General features: G+C 35.8%; 1 protein-coding gene across 2 annotated transcripts in view; it reads right to left on the reverse strand.

Moving 5' to 3' along the window:
* Positions 1-23,387, reverse strand: part of LOC101894550 (protein GDAP2 homolog) — a 222,314-nt gene that overhangs the window by 196,309 nt on the left and 2,618 nt on the right. For both annotated transcript variants that reach the window (XM_059120076.1, XM_059120078.1), the window contains exon 2: positions 13,853-14,226. The gene's annotated coding sequence lies outside the window, so the exon portion shown is untranslated. The remainder of the gene's footprint in view (positions 1-13,852; positions 14,227-23,387) is intronic.

Consider the following 23,387-nt stretch of genomic DNA (forward strand, 5'->3'; position numbering starts at 1 on the left):
GGAATTTTAAAGAAAATATTTCAGATGACATTGGAAAGAATATTTCTTAAAAACCGTAAACCTGTTTCTTAATATTTTACAAAGGAGATTGAAATCTATAAACGTAATTTTTTAACAAAATAATATTCAAGGGATCATCCAAGTTTAAACACGGATATCTTGAGAATACGTTTTAAAAGATATAAGAGGAGTAAACGTTGATTTTTAAAAGAATACTTTCCAAAGTGCCATCCATGACATAAACATGTGTAGTTTTGGGAGGACATCCATGGAATTCTTATAACATTTTTTAAAGGACATTTTAAAAATATTTATCAAAGGACATTGGAGGTTATAAGCGTGATTTTTTTTTATTAATTTTCATAGAACTTTAGGGGAGTTTTCTAAAATCTTTTTCAAAGAAAATTTGTTTGAAAAACGTTGGACTCTCAGAAATATTTTAAAAGGACTTAGGAGGCAACGAACTTTATCTTTCAGAGAATATTTTTCGAGGGTGCTTGGAGGCTTTAATGAGTATTTTTTGAAGAACGTTGGTGCATACAAAAGTGGGTTTTTGGGTTTATTTTAAAAGACATTGAGGCTATAACTAGAATACTTCAAAAGACCATTCAGGCTATTAACTTAGACTTTTTAATATTTAATGGATTTAAAAAAATGAATGATAAAAAATGTTTTTTTTTTCATAGGAGTTTTTTAAAATAACTTCTGGAGAGAATATCCCAGCCAAAAAACAAGGGAACGGATGAGGATTGGTGGCTCTTTCCGAAACCTAGGTATTCCCTGCCTTACACCCTGGTAAGCATTACCATCGTTCTCCACTAATAAACAAATGTTGTTTTATAAAAACAACAATAATGGGATTAAGCCTGACGATTTTTGCAACAACAAAATACTACGGTATCCCAAACAAACATGCCAACACAGTTCTAAGAAAATGAAATACCAATGGAATTTTCGAATTATTACTGAATTAAATTGAAATTTGAATTTTTCCACTCTTAATTTGAAATATTCAATTTGAATTGCAAAACAATTTTCTTTCTTCTCATTTGCCTTTTTCGAATTACAAATAAACTATTTGAATTACAAACAAAATAGTTCGATTTTCAAGTTTAATAAATCTGATTAAAAATGGAATACTTCGAACAATAAATGAAGACAATAAAACTTCAAATAGAAATGAATTGACAATTAAATTTTCAAATTACAAATGAAATGTTACGAATTAAAAATGTACTCTCGAATTATAATAGTAATTCTCTGGAATCATTATAATAGTAATACTCTTGAATTATAATAGAAATTTTACGAATTACAAATAAAGTTTTTCGAATTATATCCGGAAAAGGTTCAGTTAAAAAATATTCCAAAGTTGGCAACACTACTCCATAGGATTTTTTATTATTTTTGGTATTCAACTTATTTTTTGGCAGTGGCTGAAGGAGAGTAGCACATTTTATTCGTCTAACAATCGTCAGCAGCAACAACAAAAATATCAAAAGGAAAGTTCGGAAAATTACAAACGCTCACACAAACCATCAAATATACACTCATACTTCAATACAAATTGACTGGAGAGGAAACCGAACAGACATACTGACTACATGCGAAAACATACACACACACACACACACTGAGGCAGAGACACCGACACATCCCAACATTTGCACATGCCGCCGCATGTCAAAGTAGAACAACAGCAACAACAATAAAGTTTTTACAAAAGGACGAAATACAAAAATATCAAATGAAGACCAAGTATATAAAAGTAGAGTACGTGTGTGTTTGTATGTGTGGTAGATAAGAGGTATACATACTGAAACATACATACATATATATCCATATATACTTCCAACATTTATATAAAAGACCATGTGCGCACACATGTTATGGACTCCGTGTATGTATAGGTGTGTGTGTGTGTGTGTGTGATTGCATACATATAATCATGTCTACTTACATACAAAACTTATGTAAGTACACAAAACAGTAGCATGTTTTTGTTTTTGCTGCCGCTGTTGTTGTTATTGTTGGTTGTTTGCTTGACAGAAAAGCTACTTACGCGAAAACAAAGAACAAACTTTAACAACCTTTTTTTTCCATTCCACTATATTTTATTCTTCTTCTTTGTCACATTGTTGTTCATTTCATTTAACATTCCGTTTTCATTTTTTTTCTTTCTCAAAGAGTGGGCGCTGCTCTAACCGTTATGACCCTTTGTGAATGTTGTGACATTGGCGGAATCAAAACAAACTAATAAACGCTTGGAGGTCGTTTTATCAATGCACTGAAAGTTTCCTTTGTGTCACATGTTGGAAAAATCGAGGGGGAATGGGTGGGTGGCATTGTATGCATGGGAATTAATTTGAGATATTAGTTAAAAAATGAGGGTGGGGGGTCTGAAAAGAAGTTGGAGAGCAAATATTTCTTTTGGCTCATCCACAGAGATCTTTTATGAAGCTCATTGAAAATTGTTAAAGTCACTACTACTTGTAACTAGGGATTTCCTTTTTTCCAACGCTTGATGGATTGTTGATATTCTGTAATTCTGAAGCCAAGTCTGGAAAATTGTCCATTAAGGTGTGAAGAGATTGAAATACTCTCTATTTTATAATTATACTCTACAATACAATGTGTAGGGGGTATTATAAGTTTGATTGGGCCAAAAATTATGTAACACCTCCAAAATATTGGTTTCCCACATAGGAAAGTGTATATGGATCTTTCGATCTCGCCGAGCTGAGTCGATCTAGCTATGTATATCCGTTAATTTATGTTAATTTGTAATCACTCTACAGGTCGCAATTATGGCCCGATCTTCACGAAATTCAAAATGGAGGTGGGGCTAGGCCCTATTTCTTTTGGAGATGATCGCATAATATTTAGGGGTTAAAATGAGCAAAAACTGAAAAATTGCGTGATTTTGCGGTTGCTCTACAGGTCGCAATTATTGACCAATCAAAGCGGAAGTTAGCACGGGGCTAGGGCTTAGGGCTGGATAGAAGCCTTCCAATTTTGATGGTCATCGGGTAGTGGGTGAAATAGGCCACAACATTTGTGTCAAATAAAAGTCAAATTTTCCATTAAACCGCGAATATTTTTAATCCCGGCGAAATCACAAATAGACGAATAGCTAAATTCTGACCGTTACGTAGATGCCGATAGAAAATATATCAGATATATATAGCGAAAAATATACAATGTTTATATCCAAAAGGAAGGGGATGTTAGCTAGAATGCTTATATCTCAAGAATGACTGGACCGATTTTGACAAATTTTGTCAATTCAGAATACCCTATTGGCATAATAGGCTCAAATCTAAAAAAATTCCACAAAAAGATGCCAATAATGATATTAATATAGATTTTGTAGTAATTTGTGACATTTTTTTATTTTTTTTTATAAATTTTATCGCCTGCGATTTTTTCCATTTGACTTAAAATATTGAAGTGTATATTTTGTAATATTTTTCCACCTTACAACACATGTTCGGATTATTATATACATATTGCATCCGATCCTCACGAAAATTTTCACAAGGGTAAGGTTAGGATCAGAAGGGCTAGCTAGGCCTATTGTGAAAAAATACCAGCATTACTTACAGGCGATATCCGAAATACACAAAAGTCGATCTTCTGGCTGTTTTACGTGACATAATTTTAAAAACGAGATCTTCTAAAATTGATTTGGACATAAGGGGGCTTCTAACATATTGTAGGGTTGTAGGGTATCATATGATCGGCCCCGCACGACTATAGCCTTGGCTTACTTGTTAAATTTACTATTACTTGTAACTAGGGATCTCCTTCTTTCCAACGCTTGATGAATTGCTGATATTTTGTAGTTATGGAATACCCTTTGGTTCCAGGAGCTAAGTTTGGATAATTATCCTTTAATGGGTGAAGAGATCAAAATAATATCTATTTTATATTTTTTCTAATAAACTTAAATAGGAATCGGTGGGGATTCCACCAGCTATTAATATTTTAGGTAAAACTTCAGGGTGAATATGTTTGCGCGCTTTCGCATGTTATCAGATATTATGAGTATAAAAACTATATCACTACAGTATCATTATCTATCAAACATCGATCAATTTGTTCTCTGCAATAACCCTCTAAAAGTTTACAGTTTTGAAAGCAAATTACGGAAAACCCAGATCGCAAGTTGCAACCAATTTGGTTCAAATAAATTTCAGTAAGAATTTCTGCGGAGAAAGAAAATTGTTGCAAAATTTTCAGATTCCGATTTAAATAAAAAAGAAATATTTAAATATATTTATTTCGAAAAGAGCTGCGAATTTCGAAAAAATTAAAATTGTCTTCAAGATCTTCCGGCCTTAAAAGTCTCCTGGAAAGTTTGGTATTCGCAGAAGTGTTCTTGATGGGTTTCTGTCTTTAAAACACAAAAACGATATTCCTTAACGTCTTCTATGTAGAGATCTCCTAAATTACCATAACATTTCCTAATTTCTACAGAGTGAGATGAAAAAACTGCAACCAATTTCAAACTGCTGTCATTTCTAAGCCACTCGTCCGACAGCTGTTGAAATTATTCCAGTGACAGCTCATTATATTGTTTACAAGCGTACAAAAGCATTTTAGTGAGAATTTTCAGAAAAAAAAGTTATTCGTGATGGAATTCAAGCGTGATAGTGTGATTTCTTTATAATTGGCTGGAAAACCACAAGTGGCTACCGTTAGAGCATCTCAGCATTTAAATGTGAATAAATCTTTTTTGTCTCGTAGCATCGCTCGTTACCGTGATACTGGTAGCATAGCCCGACGTCAAAAAAGTGGACGGAAGAAAACAACAATATCAGCAGAAATGGTTCGAAGAGTAAAGAAGCGACTTGAACGAAACCCGCGTCGCAGTGGCCGAAAAATGTCTCGTAAGCTGAACATATCGCAATATTCCATTCGGCAAATATTGAAAAATGAGCTCGGGGTAAAACCATTGAAATTCCAAAAAGTGCAAAAACTTACACCGCAATAGAAAGAAAATAGACTCAAAAGAGCTAAAGAGTAGCTTCGCTTGGCCGAAAGTGGCGCACTGCCGAAATTGGTTTTCTCCGATGAGAAAACATTCGTTGTCCAGAAGTTTGTAAAAAAACAAAATGATCGTGATTACTTGCCAAAGAGGTCAGCTGAAAATGTGCACCTTCGGTTGGCCACCAGAACTCAAGCGTCGGCCATGGTGATGGTGTGGGCCGCATTAACAGCCAGATGGTCGCTCTTCTCTCTCTCTCTCTCTCTCTCTCTCTCGTATAAATCGACCATGGCATCAGTATAAATGCCGAATATTATCGCAAAAATATTCTGGAGGGAGTATTAAAGCCTTGGGCATGCAAACATTTTGGCCCCAGACCTTGGACATTCCAACGGGACTCAGCACCATCGCACTCAGCAAAATGAGTGAGGTTCCTCGCTTCATTCCCAGCGCACAATGGCCACCAAAATCTTCGGATACCAATCCGTCGGACTATTGTGTCTGGAGTATTTTGGAAAGCAAGGTTGGAACTAAAAAATACCAAAGTGTCGATCACCTCAAGCAAGCGTTTCGACGGGAATGGGCCAAAATACCGCAGAGCAACATTCGGGCAGCGTGTGACGGTTTCATTGGCCGTTTGAAGGCCATAATTCGTGCCAAAGGTGACCAATTCGAGCTAATCTAAACTTATTCCAAAATTTGATGCTATTTCCGACATTTTTTATTTTAGTTCAATAAAATTAAAAAAAAAATTTATTATAAACATTTTTTTTTTGAAAATTTCGAGCTCTTGTGTGGGAGGTACCAGAAGGAGTGGACCGATGTATTCCATCTTGGCACCAGACCTTGGGTTAATTAAATTATTGGGATGTGTGAAATTTGAAGACAATCGAACTCTTACATCACAATTTTATAAGAGTTGTAACTAATCAAAATTTTGACCCTTTGTGGGGAAGGTACTTGATGGAGTAGACCGATATTGTCCATTTTCGCTCCTGACCTAGCACTGACGCAAATATTAAGATTTGAGAAGTTGGAACAAAATCGGATTATCCTTTCTCTTTCTGTGCAGAAAATATATTTTTTGAAAATTTCAACCTTTTGTGGGTGAGGAACCAGAAGGAGTGGACCGATTTTGCCCATCTTAACACCAGACCTTGGGTTAATTAAATTATTGGGATGTGTGAAATTTGAAGACAATCGAACTCTTACATCACAATTTTATAAGAGTTGTAACTATTCAAAATTTTGACCCTTTGTGGGGAAGGTACTTGATGGAGTAGACCGATATTGTACATTTTCGCTCCTGACCTAGCACTGACGCAAATATTAAGATTTGAGAAGTTGGAACAAAATCGGATTATCGTTTCTCTTTCTGTGCAGAAAATAATTTTTTGGAAAATTTCGACCTTTTGTGGGTGAGGAACCAGAAGGAAGAAATTTGAAAATGTTTAGCAATATTTCCAATATTTCAATTTGAAATTTCAATTTCTGGCGGACTGGCAGTCTGGCCGACACTCAGACAGTATGTCTTTAAAAAATTTCCACGGCTGTTACTCGAAGTGGTCTAGTTTCACCTCCTTCTCTCTCTCTCTCTTTCTCTCTCTCTCTCTTCTCATTATGTTTTCTTACGATATTTCTTTTCTAATACCTATTTCTGTTACGTTTAGCACGCAATGCCATTGTCCACTGAAAGATGGGACACCCTTAGAGGGGCGGTAGATGGATGGATTTGGCGGAAGGGGTTTCAATGTAGATCTAAGGTTTTGGATAAATATTAATTTGCCTCTATTGTTTTTTACGTCGTTTTTAACATTTTTCGCTGGCTTTTTGTTTTCAAGTTCTTTGTTTCTTTGCCTTTGTGTGTGTGTGTGTGTGTGTGTGTTTGAGTGGGTGGGTGTTTGTTTTTGTTATTTTTTTCTTTCTTTCTTTCAGCTGTATTGTCCATAAAGTGCATGTTTTCATGTGGCCTCTTTATTTATCCATTTGTTGTTTTTTTTTTTATTTTTTCTTTTGGTTCACTTCCAAGCTGGTAGGGTCGTTGTCGTAGCCCTTGTTGGCGTGTTACACTGCGTCGTTGAGGCTGAACTATTTTTGTATTGTCTGTTGTCTAAGTGCCCTGGCCCTACTACCCAAAAAAAACATGGGGCCAAGAGGAATGTGGCAAAACACGGACACGTACTTCAATTGCCTGCCAGGGGTGGAGAGGGTATGGAGGGAGGTGGTTAGCGGGCGTAGTATGCCACTTTGGCATTCTCATTTGGGTAATCACTAATTACCATTAAATTGTAAAAATAAATGTTGCTTCCATTCAGCCACAAGGGGGGAGGAGGACTTGTACTTTCGCCGAGTGAGTGTGTGTGTCTGTCATTAGTTACGCTAAACTGGCTGACATTGGCCAGAATATACACCTCGCTACAAATACCTACTTTCAGTTTAGTGTAAATATTCAATGTCCGGTTTGGGGGCTGAGGTCCTTTTTGAGGGGCGGCATCAACGCCAGGCGAATATGGTGCCGCCGCTTGACCACTAACGGAAATATTGTGTTTTGTTATGGAATTTGAAATATTTTTATCAGTTGAAAACTGCATTTCAATAGAGCGATAGACTCACAGGCACACACACACACAAACACTCTCACAAAATATTCGACGTGATATTATAGCTGGCATTTTAACAGGGAAGTTAGTGGTGTGACCGTCCGTCCGACCGTCTGCCATTGTTTGCTATGGCTTCTGGCATTTTGTTTGTTTTGATTTTTTTCCACTTTTGGGTTTGCCGCTTGGTGGTAGGTGGTGGCGGTTTTGACGTTTGCTTGTGTCGGGAATTATAGAAAGGATTTTAAATATTTATGCTGCTGCTGTGGTATTTTTAGATAACACTATTTACCACAAAATGGCTATTTATAAACGAAATTGTTTTGTGTTCAAAATTTTTGAATTGTTCGGTGTAGAAATGGTCAGTGATAGTAAGTAACTTGGAGGAATAACTTAAAGGCCGAATCAACGTCAAAAATATGTCATTTAGTGTAAATAGTAAGGGAGGTGTAGAACATACATCATGCCCGTTTGGCACGTGGTCCGAAGATAAATAAATGAAAACCAGTAAGGAAAGCTCAAAAGTCGGGCGGGGCCGACTATATGATACCCTACACCACTATGCATATTTAGTAGAGCTCTCGTAAAAAGGTTTATACAGGGCATTTCAGAGCTCTATGAGATATTTGGTACAAAATCAAAATCTATCTAATTCTATCGTGCATTTTACGAACTATAGCTATCTCTGAACCGGGTTTCTCCAAATTTTACGTATTATCTTCTAGACTGGTAATTTGGGCTGATATTGACCATTTAGTGCACATTTAAATCAAATTTGATATACTTGCTTCTAGGCCGAACTCGGTTGGGTGTGCCCAAATTCAGGTAATTTGGACTGATAGTGGACATTTGGTGCACATTTAACCCGAAATCGGATGAATATATATATGGGAGCTATAGCTGTTTCTGAACCGATTTTCTCCAAATTTGTTGTATTTGCTTTAAGGCTAATCTCGGTCACATGTGCCAAAATTCGGGCCATTTGGGCTGATATTGGCCATTTGGTGGTCAATTAACCCGAAATCGGATGAAGATATATATGGGAGCTATATCCAAATCTGAACCGATTCCGATAAAATTTAAAACAGCTATTTCTGTGCTCCATCTAATACCTGGTACCAAATACCACGGTTGTGGAGTGCATAGTAGGAATGTGAGGGACTTAAAGATCAAATCGGATGAAAGATATATATGGGAGCTATAGCTATATCTGAACCGATTTTCTCCAAATTTGATATACTTGCTTCTAGGTCGAACTCGGTTGGATGTGATGCCAAAATTCAGGTAATTTGGACTGATAGTGGATATTTGGTGCACATTTAACCCGAAATCGGATGAAGATATATATGGGAGCTATATCTAAATTTGATCCGATTCTCACCAATTTCAATAGGGTTCGTCCTTGGGCCAAAAAAATATTGTTTGGAAAATTTCATCTCAATCGGATAATAAATGCGACCTGCATTTTGTTCACAAGAATACATGGACAAACGGACGGACGGACTGACATGAATAAATCGACTCAGAAAGTGATTCTATGAAGGTTCTCAAAAGTAACTGTGGGTCTATCTCGTTTCCTTCTCCATGTTACAAACAAATGCACAAAGACATAATACCCTTACCACTATGTGGTGTAGGGTATAAATAGGACCTGACCTTCAAAATTAATTCTTATAAATATCGCCATAACAAACAAACTCAATGGTCAAACAAAACTATTCTTAGAAACAGCTCTGAAATCCCAATGTTGTAGATCTCAGAAAAAAAACCCACGTTGAAAACTTGGAAGGCCCTCAAAACTATTTTTAAGAGTCTCACGATAACAACATGGAAGGTACTTGCAAATAATTTTAATTTTATATAAATTTAAATTTTTTGAAGTTCCTAAAAACATATAAGGTGAGATAAAAAAAAACAGCAACAAAGTCAAACGCCATAATTTTTACATTTTTTTTTTAATTTTATTGAATGCAAGCCAAGCATGTCGAAAATAGCATCAAATTTTAGAATAAGTTTAGATTTCTTCGAATTGGTCACCTTTGACAAGAATTATGGCCTTCAAACGGCCAATGAAACCGTCACACGCTTCTCGAATGTTGCTCTTCGGTATTTTCCCCTATTCCCGGCGAAGGGCTTGCTTGAGATGATCGACACTTTGGTAAGTTTTAGTGCCAACCTTGCTTTCCAAAATACAGCAGACACAATAGTCCAACGGATTGGTATCCTGAGATTTTGGTGGCCATTGTGCACCGGATATGAAGCGAGGAACCTTAATTTGTAACAATTCATGGGTGGCGCGTGCTGAGTGCGATGGTGCTGAGTCCTGTTAGAAAAAATGTTTTGCGTGCCCAAGGTTTTAATTATCCTCTAGAATATTTTCGCGATTTATTCTGATGACACAAGCGGAGAACGATTATCGGGTGTTATGGCGGCCCACACCATCACCATGACCGGCGCATGAGTTCTAATGGCCTACAGAAGGTGCACATTTTCAGCTGACCTCTTAGGAAAGTAAGCACGATCATTTGGATTGTTAACAAACTGCTGGCCAACGAATGTTTTCTCATCGGAGAAGGAGAAAACCAAATTCGGCAGTTTACCACTTTCGGCCAAGCGAAGCAACCCTTTAGCTCTTTTGAGTCTATTTTCTTTCTGCTGCGGTGTAAGTTATTGCACTTTTTGAAAAATCAATGGCTTTAACCCGAGCTCATTTTTCAATATTTGCCGAATGGAGTATTGCGATATGTTCAGCTCACGAGCCATTTTTTGGTCACTGCGATGCGTGTTTCGATCAAGTCGCTTCTTTACTTTTCGAATCATCACATTCACGTGATTTGAAGGTTGAAGGAAATGCGTTATATATTTGGATAATTACTTTGAATAGAAAACAAATAAAAAAGCAGCTAATCGAACTTTTAATACCCCTTACCGCGTAAAAGGGACTTGAATGAAATTCCGAATATCAGGTGTTACAATTATATGGGACTAAATCAGTATTGGAGTAAGTAGCAAAATACCGAATATTGGAAGGTATCGTTATATGGCGCATATACAAAGACATAATTTTGTATAGGCAATTTTCTCTCATAGAAGGAGGTACAGTTATATGGGGCTACACCAAAACTTGGCCTTATACAGCCAATTATCTGTCAGAGAAGGGGGCTATGAACTCCAAATACCAAGTTTAAGATAATTCAGTTGAAACCAGTAAGGAAGGCTCAAAAGTCGGGCGGGGCCAACTTTATGATATCCTACACCACTATGCATATGCATAGTAGAACTCTCGTAAAATGAAGGTTTATATTGCAATTTCTGAGCTCTATGACATATCTGGTACAAAATATCATTATGGTAGAGTGCATATTCCGAAAGTTGGAGATTTAAAAACCAAATCGGATGAAACATGTATATGGGAGCAAATTTGCTAAACTCGGTTGATGTTCGAAAACTCACTCCATTTGGGCTAATATTAGCTATTTGGTGCACAATAAACCTGAAATCGAATAACGATATATATGGAGGCTATATCCAAATCAAGGCCGATCTTCATAAAATTGAAAACAGCTATTTCTTGGCTGGATCTGATATCTGGTACCAAATATTATTCTTGTATGAAGAATTTGGACTGATATCAGCCATTTGGTGCACAAGAAACCTAAATTCGGATGAAGATATATATAGGAGCTATAACCAAATCGGAACAGATCTTGATAAAATTTGAATCATGAATTGCTAGGCTGTATCTGATATCTGGTGCAAAATATCAGTTTCGTGGAGGGCATATTACGAATGTGAGGGACTTAAACACCAAATCGGATAAAACATATATATGGGACCTATAGCTATATCTGAACCGATCTTCACCAAATTTAAAGCACATTCTTGTAGGCTGAATTCGGTCAGATGTAGCAAAATTCACAACATTTGGACTGATATTAGCCATTTGGTGCACAAGAACCCTAAAATCGGATGAGCAATATCTAAAATTAGACCGATTTTCACCAATTTCAATAGGGTTCGTCCTTGAGCCAAACAAATGTTATTTAGAAAATGTCATCTCAATCGAATAATAAATGCGACTTGCATTTTGTTTACAAAAATATACGGACAGACGAACGGGCAGACGGACGGACATGCATAAATCGACTCAAAATGTGTTTCTAAAAAACATCTGAATTAAAGTGGATAAACCTACGTTATTTCGTCCGGAAGCTATAGGAATTTTCACAGACGGAAGGAAAACGCTAAATCGACATCGAATTTTATGCCGATCAAGAATATATACAAACAAGTAAGCAAAGGCTACAGTCGAGCGGGGCCGACCGTTGAATACCCTACAACACTATAATAAACCATACAGTTTTTATAGGCGAAATACTCGACAGAATTCCACAAGATATTGTGACAAATAATAAAAGAAAACCATCAGGTTTCGTTCTCTAATTTTCGAATAATAGCAACTTTAACTAATTTGCTCATTTCCAATTTATTGGTAGATGTTGCACGTAAATGGTCTTCCTAGATCTGGAACCAATATTTCCCACAGACCTATAACCTCTCAGAAGTGGCAAAAGATTAACATTTATTATTGGTTTTTGACTGAAACGCATCTATATGAGATACAGACATTTGACTATATTCTTCAACGAAATCAGCGTTAACGAAATAGTCGGAAGTCTTTCCTGTATTTGTGAATTCTCCAAAAAGTCACTGGAATGGACATTTTCGTATTTTGTCTATAAAAGTTGCAAACTCCTTCACACATTGAATATTTTTGGATGGCCATCCGAAACTGCTTGGTTTTTGCAATGTGCGGTAACCCCCATTTAAATGTGCGTGAGGATCGGGCGACAATTTTGCGGTTTTTTGGTTCATTTCAACCCCTAAATATATGGCGATCATCTCCAAAAAGAATAGGCTTCTATTCTGACCCTCATCTTATCCCCATGCAAAATGTCGTAAGGATCGGGCCATAAATGCGATCTGCATATGATATCCTGATATCCTAACTACTTAGTTTTGTTAGCTGTAGAAATATTAAAAATTTTTAATTCAAAATGAAAATATGCCAAAAATATGACAAAATTGAAAAAATATGAGAACATTTACAAAATCAATATTTTTATCTTTAGAGAGATATTTTTATGCGATTTTTTTAGACATTTTTTCTTTCCTGCCAAGAGGCCATTCTGAATTAATGAGAACTGTCGAAATCAGTTCAGCCGTTCTCGACATATAAAAGATCTTTCAAGCATATCTTCTTTGATAGAGATATATATCGCACATATTTTGCTATATATCCGATTTGTTGGATGTTAACATCAATGTAAAGATCAGAAGTAACCTTGTCATGGCTTTATGATTTCGCCGGGATTTAAAATATTCGCGGTTTAATGAAAAATTTGGAATTTATTCAACACAAAAGATATGGTCTATTTTACCCGCTAAATATTATCCGATGACCACCCAAATTGGTAGGCTTCTTCCCCTCCCTAAACTCCAGCTACATGCGAAATTCCGCGTCGATTGGTCTATAATTGCGACCTGTATAGCTACTGCAAAATCCGACATTTTTTCAGTATTTTGTCCATTTCAACCCCTAAACATTTGGCGATCATCTCCAAAAGCAATAGGGTTCTATTCTGGTCCAAGCCCCACCTACATTCTAAATTTCGTGAAGATCGGACCATAATTGCGACCTGCAGAGTGATTACAAATTAACATGGACAGACGGACAGACGGACGGACGGACGGACATACATAGCTAGATCGACTCAGCTCGGCGAGATAGGAAGATCCATATATACTTTCCTATGTGGGAAATCAATATTTCGTGGTGTTACATAATTTTTGGCCCAATCAAACTTATAATACCCCCAACACATAGTGTTGTAGGGTATAAAAATATGGAGTAAAAATTATATTTTTCAAAGAGTTACAAACGAATTGACGACTTAATGTACCCCCTTATACTATGGTGGGGAGTATAAAAATTAATCACTTTCTCAAGAGGTCAGAAAATGAAAAGTTCATCAGTCGTTACACGAATAGTGCGGTAAAATTAAATTCTATCCTGATGTGTATTGAGGAAGGTAGCTATGCCGAATCGACAACCCTATTCACAAATTGTTTTTTTTTTTTTTTTTGCTTTTTCATTTCGTTCCCTATAATCTGTAGTCATTAGAGTTTGTTGTTCTATACTCCACGTTGTAATACGTTATCATATGGCCCAATTTTTCGATTACTCCTCGGTTTTGTTACTTACCTTTTTATTGTTGTTGATATTAATGTTGTTTTTGTTGTTGTTGTAGAAGTTGTAGTATTTGTTAATAATATTTCAGCTACTGATGTTTTATTACACGAAACAAATGCTAATGATGAATTGTCGTCGTTGATTTTATTTTGTTTTTTTTTTTTTTTTTCTTTTTTTTTTTGTCGCTTGTTGTTTATGACACCAAATATCAGAACAAAACAAAATGAAAAGAACAAACAAATCTCAAATGATTTTAATTAGTGACACTTCAAAAATGGGTTACTTTTTCAAAGATATTTTTTTCTCTTCTCTTTATTTGAGGTATTATTTGAATTTTTTTTACACAAGATTTTTTTTAAATATTTTCTGCAGCCTGCAATTTAGATCTAAAGGAAAAGAGAAAAAAAATATGAGAATTTTTCGTTTTATTTATAATAATTTTTATTTATTTATTTCCACTGCAATTGAAATGTAATGGAATACAATTAATATTTATTTATAATTTTTTTAGCTAATAATTTTTTTGTCAATTCTTCTTGTTTATCAAATTATTGAGAATTCCAACATGCACTAAACAATGGATAAACAAACAAATGCAATGACATTCCCGGAATCACATTGGCTGGCAATAAAATATTTAGGTTTTTTTTTTGTTTTCGTTTGTCATTCGCCGAGCAAATATTATTTTATAATTTAATTATTTTTTTTTTTTATTGTTTGTCATCGTCGTCGGGTTTCTTTTCCATTTTTCTAAGTATTTAATGCGCGGAAAAAATCACACAAACGTATGTGTCGTTGATGATGACGATGATGATAACGATTCGAGTATCACGTGTGAATTTTCAGCGCAATTGTCAAGTGTTAAGCTGCTAGCTTACTTAAATGCCAACAGAGGGATCTGGCTATTAGATCTTTGACGCATATTTTATTTTATTGGGGGAATAATTTTGAGAAATTGAATATAACACGTAAGAGAGGTTTTATAAAGGTAAAAATAATTTATTTGTTTCTTAAAGGTTGAAGATGTTGGAAAGGTGTTTTGACAGAAAATATAGAAAAAGACCTTCGAGGGGTCTTTTCAGATAGAAGACCTTTATGATGTTTTTTTGGATAGAAAAGAAGACATTTTGGAGGTCTTGCGCGGCAAAAATACGTACAGAAAACGTTTTAAATGTCCTTAAAAAAAAAACCCCAAAAGCTGTCACTGAATGATCTTTAATGTGGAGCAGACCTCTTATAGGCCTAGTATTGATAGAAGAAATCTATCGAAAGTCCTCTGTAGAGATAAGAAAGATTATAGACAGAAAATGTTTTACATTTATCTTAATTTTTTTATAGCTCTCCACATTTAATATGATACATTTATTTCAGCTATAAACCTTGTCTTTAGATAAAGCCCATTGAAATGCCGCTGTAAGATAGATTAAAAAATAGGATCTAATTGAGGTTTTTACAGATATAAGGTGAGGTGTGGTAGGTATAGAAGTTCTTTGAAAGGTTTTCTAAAGACAGAAGACTTTCAAAAGGATTTCTAACAGACGTTTGAGAGGTCTTCTGTAGAGATAGAATCTTCGAGAGGGTTTTTCTTATATAGAGCAATCCTCTATATAGATAGAGAAAAGATCTTCAAGAGGTCTTCTTTACATAGAATAATTTCGTTAGGTCCTTTTATACCCTTAACCATACTATGGAGGGTATATTAATTTTGTCATTCCGTTTGTAACTCCTCGAAATACTCATGTCAGACCCAACAAAGTATATATATTCTTGATCAGCGTAAAATTCTAAGACGATTTAGCCATGTCTGTCTGTCTGTCCGTCTGTCTTTCTGTCTGTCTGTTGTAATCACGCTATCTTTCGAACAAATTGAGATAGAAGGCTAACATTTTACACACATGTATATTTTGCCAGTAGGCAGGTTATGTTCGTAAATGGGTCATGTAGGTCCAAGTTATCATATAGCCCCCATATAACGGTACCTCCCGATATTCGGTATTTTGATGATTTTAGCGACATTATTCACCGGAATTGTTTCAAATTTGGCATTTGAAGTTCGTAATAGATACTACAGCCTAAGACAGAAAATTATCTGTGCAGGTCCAGGTCTTCGTGTAGCCCCCATATAACGGTACCCCCCGATATTCGGTATTTTGATGATTTTAGCGACATTGTTTACCGGAATCGTTTCAAATTTGGTATTTGAAGTTCGTAATGGATACTGCAGCATAAAACAGAAAATGGGTCATGTAGGTCCACGTCTTCGTATAGCCCCCATATACCGTACCCCCCGATATTCGGTATTTTGATGATTTTAGCGACACTATTTAATGGAATCGTTTCAAATTTGGTATTTGAAGTTCGTAATAGATACTGCAGCATAAAACAGAAAATGGGTCATGTAGGTCCACGTCTTCGTATAGCCCCAATATACCGTACCCCCCGACATTCGGTATTTTAATGATTTTAGCGACATTATTTACCGGGATTGTTTCAAATTTCGCATGTGAAGTTCGTAATGGATACTTCAGGTCCACGTCGTCGAATAAGCATTGGGTATTTTTAAGATTTTGACAGAATTTGTAACCGATTTTATTTATTTTTTTTTTTTTTTTGGAAATTGCCAAATTTGTACCATATGGTGGAGGGTATTTAAAGTTCGGCCCGGCCGAACTTACAGCTTTTTTACTTGTTTGAATATAAACCCATATCGAGGTTTTCTCTAGAAAGAGGTCTTTCGAGAATTCCTCTATGGATAGAAACAAGATATCGAAATATCTTCTATAGAAGAAAAATCTTGGGGGGTCTTCTATGGATAGATCCCATTCGAAAGGTCGTCATATGAAATGACAACCACAGTCTGTTATGGCGGCCCTCAACATCACCATGGCCGGCGCTTGAGTTCTGGTGGCCAACCGAAGGTGCACATTTTCTGCTGACCTCTTTGGCAAGTAAACACGATCATTTTGTTTGTTTGCAAACTGATGGACAACGAATGTTTTCTCATCGGAGAAAACCAAATTCGGCAGTTCACCACTTTCAGCCAAGCGAAGCAACTCTTTAGCTCTTTTGAGTCTATTCTTTTTCTGTTGCGGTATAAGTTCTTGCACTTTTTGGAATTTTAATGGGTTTATCCCGAGCTCATTTTTTAATATTTGCCGAATGGAATATTGCGATATTTTCAGCTCACGAGCCATTTTTCGGCCACTGCGACGCGGGTTTCGATCAAGTCGCTTCCTTACTTTTCGAACCATTTCTGCTGATGTTGCTGTTTTGTGGACCCTCGACGTCGGGTTACGCTACCAGTATCTTGGTAACGAGCGATGGTACGAGACACAAAAGATTTATTCACATTTAAATGCTGAAGTGCTCTAACGTTAGCCGCTTGTGGTTCTCCAGCCAAATATAAAGAAATAACCACTATCACGCTTGAATTCCATCACGAATAACTTTTTTCTGGAAAATGCTCACCAAAAGGCTTTTGTACGCCTGTGAAAAATATAATGAGCTGTCACTGGAATAATTTTTACAGCTGTTAGAAGAGTGGCTTGGAAATGACAGCAGTCTGAAATTGTGGTTGCAGTTTTTTTCATCTTACCCTGTAGATAGAGGAAAGAAGATCTTCGAGGGGTTTTCTATTCATGAAGTACTTTCCACAGGTCCTCTATGATTATAGGAACATATCCAGATTTTTTCGAGAATTCCTCAATGAATGGAAACAGAATCTTCGAGAAATATTTTGTGGATTGAAGACCATCAAAATATTTTCTACAGAATAGGGATCTTCGAGAAGTCTTCTATGGATAGATCATCTTCAGAAGGTCGTCTATGGAATGATGACTTTCGAGAGGTCTTCTATTTATAGAGGACCTTACGGCCGCCTTTTGTAAATAGAAGATTTTAAAAGAGAGTGTTATAGAAGAAGAATCTTCGAGAGATTTTCTATAAAGAGAAATCCTTCGAGAAGACCTCTATAAATAGAAAAGGAAAAGGGAATTTCAGGAAGTCTTCTATGCATAGAAGACTTGCGAGAGGGCTTCTATAGATGGGAAACCTTCGAAAGGTCCTCTGTAGATGGGGACCTTAGGTAAAAAACTCTTTAGAGGAGAAAAGACCTCTCAGGCCTTGAAACACCTTTTGTGAACATTTTTCTACATGGACGACCTTTGACCTTTCATAGTCTATTGAGAATCTTTGGGAGATCATTATTGTTTAACAGAATAAGAGCTTTGAAAACCTTTAAGAGGTCTTCCATCAAAATCTTCAGAATTCATCCATAAAAAATTAAATCCTACAGTGATATTTTTTATTGATTTGAGATCTTTACTTACAGTATTTTTTCATTGAGACTTAAAGGCAGATACATTTCGGGCAAAAAAACTGATTGCAAAACAGTCAAAAACTGTGTTAAATTCACCAATCGAAAATGGGACTTATGGTCAAATTGGATATCAGCCAAATTCCTAAAATTTCAAAGGTTCATTATATTGCATATTATTTGAGAAGAGTTAACCTATCTACAAACAGCCCAAAATATCAAATTACAGCTGATTTTGGTTGGAAATTGGGCCCGAAATCTTCGAAATCCCAAAAAAAATCGAGAGGTATACAGCTTTGTGGGCTACATTAAAAACGGTAGAGCTAAATTTAATATTTTTAAGCAGTGAAAACGCAAAAGTTCGAATTACGGCTGATTTGGGTGGAAATTGATGCTGAACCCCTCATAATCGCGAAAATCACGAGGTATTGGTATAAAGGGGCTATACCACAAAGTATATATTCTTGATAAGCAAAAAAATCCAATGTCGATTTAGCGATCTCCGTCCGTCTGTGAAAATCCCTCTAGCTTCCGAACAAAATTAAGTAGATTGACAAAATTTTGCTCAAATGTATATTATGTCTGCAGGAATTTTGGTATTAAAAATGGGCCATGTAGGTCCACGTTTTGGTATAGCCCCCATACAAAGGTATCTCCCGATATTCGGTACTTTGAGGATTTAAGCGACATTATACACCGAATTTGTTGCATATTTGGTATTTGAAGTTCGTAATGGATACTACAGCCTATGACAGGACATTGTCTGCGCTGCGCCACGTCTTTTTATAGCCCCTTATAACGGTACCTCCCGGTATTTGGTACGTTGATGATTTTAGCGACATTATTCACCGGAATTGTTTCAAATTTGGTATTTGAAGTTCGTAATGAATACTAAAGCCTAAGACAGAAAATTGTCTGTGCAGATCCACGTCTTAGTATAGTCCCCATATACAGGTAGCTCCCGATATTCCGTACTTTGATGATTTTAGCGGCATTATTCACAGGAATTGGGTCAAATTTGGTAGTTGAAGCTCGTAATGGTTACTACAGCCTATGACAGAAATGGTCTGTGCAGGTCCACGTTTTAGTATAGCCCCACATAATGGTTCCTCCCTAAATTTGATATGAGCTACATTATTCACCGATTATTTTTTCTCATTTGAATATTGTAATGGCTTATGACAAAATTTGCCTATGCAAGTCCACGTAGTCGTTTATACCGTAATATGACGGCTATATGCGGTATTTTTAAGATTTTAACAGACTTTTTAACGAATTTAATTTTTATCAAAATTGCCAAATTCGTTCCATATGGTGGAGAGTATTCAAAGTTCGGCCGAACTTACAGCTTTTTTATTTGCTTTTTTTAGAAGGGCATTGGAGAAAGTATTTGCTATTTGGAGACTAAATTTCTATTTTTTTAATCCGCCGATTGTATTAGCCTACAATCTTCTGATTTGTAGTCCCACCCACTACCAGCGAGTTTAACTCTCCCCCCGAATTCGAGCGAGAGTACTCCTGTGACTAATAAAGAGATCGAGTATACCCTATTTTCGTTTGCATCTCAAATAATAGCGATTAAGCTCTGCTTTTTTTTGAGTTGGAGTAAAATTCGCTCGAAATCGAGTTTATACTTCTCTCTTAGGTTTTGTCTTGTCATTATAAAATCGAACAGATCTGGGCTCTAGTACTAGTGTTTTCTCTTAACGATCAGGCAACGTATTCCCTATAATAGCCCAATGGAATATTTTGAATTTTATCTTTATTTAACTGTTGTATTTTATTATTATGGTGACGTAGCAGCAGCAGCGGCGTTTTTTCTGTTTGCTTTTCGCTTGGCTTATTAATTAACATGCTAATATTTGTTTATTTCCAAAACTGAACTTCGTATTATTGGCGATCAACTAATTTTTTGCCAACGCCAAAAAAAAAAATTAACGCGAAACAAAACACAGTAACGTGTTTTCCCCCATCTTGGGGTTGGTAATAAATTTCGGATTTGGAAAGGTTTTGTTTAGACGCTTTTTGGTGTTTCCGCTATATATGACCGAAAAAAAAAACAACAATAAACAATTGTGAAAGATATTAATAATTTATTTGTTTCTAGAATTCATATTTGTGTGTGTGTGTGTGCATTCTTTTTTTAAATTACTTTATTAAGCAAATGCTGTTTTGCGGTATTATAAAATTTATTTTGGTTACTGGTGAGACAATAATTTTTCGACACGTTCAGTTCAAGTTCAAGGCAATTGTTTATTTTTTTTCATTTTCGATAAAAAAATAAACGCTAAGGCATTTGTGTAGTGGACACAGAGGAGGTCAGATTGCATAGAAGACAGATAACATAGGTAATAATTAAAGAAACATTCCTGACAACTAGTTACAGAACTGTAGAATGGTGTAAAAATTCCAAATTATAGTCTGTTTATGCCTCCCCTGAATTTTTCCTTGAAATTTAAATATTTTTCGGCCATTGTTCATAGATATGATGTCCATGAATAACATTCATATTCTACGACCATGTAAGAGTATGGTTTTCATGCTAGATATTCTTCCATCTATCTTTGATGACTTTGTCGTTCAGCCTTGGGCTGTTTGAATTATAGCACATAACGAAGAAGAAGAAGAAGAAAGAGAAATATAACTTTGTAATTTGAGTTTTTCACTGCTTTTGTGTTTGAGCCAAATATTGCGGCACAAAAGTCTGGCCTACAAGGTAAGCGAACAAACAGAACGTAAAATTGAATCAGTGTCCAACATTTGCTTTATTTTATATTAAAAACACAGTATGCTGGTAGATTTCACAGTTGTGTTGAAAAATAAAGGTGGTTCTTCTTAAAATTTAAAAAAAAAAAATAGGCTCAGCATCCAGCAAAAAATATGGGAGCCACATGAACCGAATAACACTGCGCGACAATTTTTTTTTTCAATAATAAAAAAAAATCCAGCAGATTATGAAAGCAGAGCTAACATTTAGCAGCTAAGTACGGCCGAACCGAACTTTTAACATCATTCACCATTTTGAAGGAAATTAAAATTTTCAAAAAAAAAAATCCATAGAAAATTACATCTCAACTGAAACCCGTTATATGAGGACTATACGAAGATCGTATTAGAAGTTCTCAATCGGTACATAGCCTATAACAAAAAATCTTGGAAGGGCCACTTAGATTTTTTTTTGTTATAGGCTATGTACCGATTCAGAACTTCTAATACGATCTGAAACATCTGAAACAATTCCAGTTAATAATGTCGTAAAATGCATTAGAATACCGAACATCGGGAAGTGTCGTTATATAGGGGCTATACGAAAACGTGGACCTGCATAGGCAATTTTTGTCATGGGTCATTACAATATTGAAATACGAAACTTGTAATGAATTGTTATATGTGGGCTATATGCAGACATGGACCGGCATAGGCAATTTTCCGTCACAAGTCGCAGTAACTATTAAGAATTTCAAATACGAAACATGAAATAATTCCAGTGAATAATATAGCTGACATCATCACGAAAATCGGGGGGTACCGTTATATAGGGGCTATACGAAGACTTCGACCTGTATAAGCAATTTTCACTCATAGTCTGTGTACTAATTCCGAACTTCAAATACGAGATTTGAAACAACTCCGGGAAACAAAGTCGCTAAAATCATAAAAATACCGAACATCGAGAGATATCGTTATATAGGGGCTATAAGAAGACGGGGACATGCATACGAACTTTTTAGGCTTAGGCTGTAGTGCCCATTACAAAACTTCGAATACGAAATTTGAAACAATTCGGGAAAATGATGTTCCTAAAATCATCCAAAGACCGAATATGAGGAGGAGGAGGAACCGTTATACGAAAACATTTATATGAGAGCTATAGCTATATCTGAACCGATTTTCACCAAAATGTGATGCGCTTGCTTTTAGGCTAAATTCCGTCGGAAATGTCAAGATGCAGTTCATTTGGGCTGATATTAGCAATTTGGTGCACTAAACACCTAAAATAAACAAAACACCACATAAAGGAGGTATAACCAAATCTAAACCGAAATTTGAAATTGAAACATTTATTTCAGAGCTGTATCTGATATCTGGTACCAGATATCATTGTTGTAGAGTACATACTATGCGTGTGAGGGACTTTAAAGTACTGATTTCTAAGATAATTTCAGTCGTAATTGCCAAAATTCATTATGGCTATTATTAGCCATTTGGTGCACAATAAACCTGAAATCGGTTGAAGATATGTATGGGAGCTATATCCAAATCTGAACCGATCTTGACAAAATTTGAAACATTTATGTGATGCCTGGTACCAGAGATCATTGTGGTGGAGTGCATATTGCGCGTGTGAGGGACAATAAATCCCAAATCGGATAAAACATACACATGAGAGCTATAGCTATATCTGAACCGATTTACACCACATTTGAAGTACTCATTTCTAAGAGGAATTCAGTCGTAATTGCCAAAATTCAGTCCATTTGGGCTTATATTAGCCATTTAGTGCACAAAAAACCTGCAATCGGTTGAAGATATATATGGGAGTTATATTCAAATCTGAAACGATCTTGACAAAATTTGAAACATTTATCTGATATCTGGTACCAGAGATCATTGTTTTGAAGTGCATACTATGCGCCTGAGGGACTTAAACTACCAAATCGAATGAAACATGTATATGGGTGCTATAGCTATTTCTGAACCGATTTTCTCCAAATATAATGAACTTGCTTCTAGACCAAATTCGGTCGGATGAGCCAAAATTAAGGTCATTTGGACTAATATTGGCCATTTTGTGATATTGGCCGAAAACGGTTGAAGATATATGGGAGCTATATCCAAATTTGAACCGATTCTCACCATTTTCAATAGGGTTCGTCCTTGGGCAAAAATAATATTGTTTACAAAATTTCATCTTATTCCGATAATAAATTCGATCTACATTTTGTTCACAAAAATACATGGAGAGACGGACGGATGACGGACTGGCATGCATAAATCGAATCAGAAAGTTATTCTATGGAGATCCTAACGTATCCCAGTTTTTTTTACCAAAATCCAAGAGCTTGACTTGAATGACATGTGATTTCAAAAAGTCGCTGCCACATGGAAAGAGTACGCCAGAAGTGGACTAAAGCGGATTGACCATTTGAGAAGCAGTCTCGGTCAACATTTGCATGAAATAATCTGCAAACATTAAATTATATCGATCGTAGTATAAATTCAAATAAAGAT

This window comes from Musca domestica, unplaced genomic scaffold (assembly GCF_030504385.1).
Source record: "Musca domestica strain aabys unplaced genomic scaffold, Musca_domestica.polishedcontigs.V.1.1 16, whole genome shotgun sequence".
In the NCBI taxonomy this organism is placed as follows: Eukaryota; Metazoa; Arthropoda; class Insecta; order Diptera; family Muscidae; genus Musca; species Musca domestica.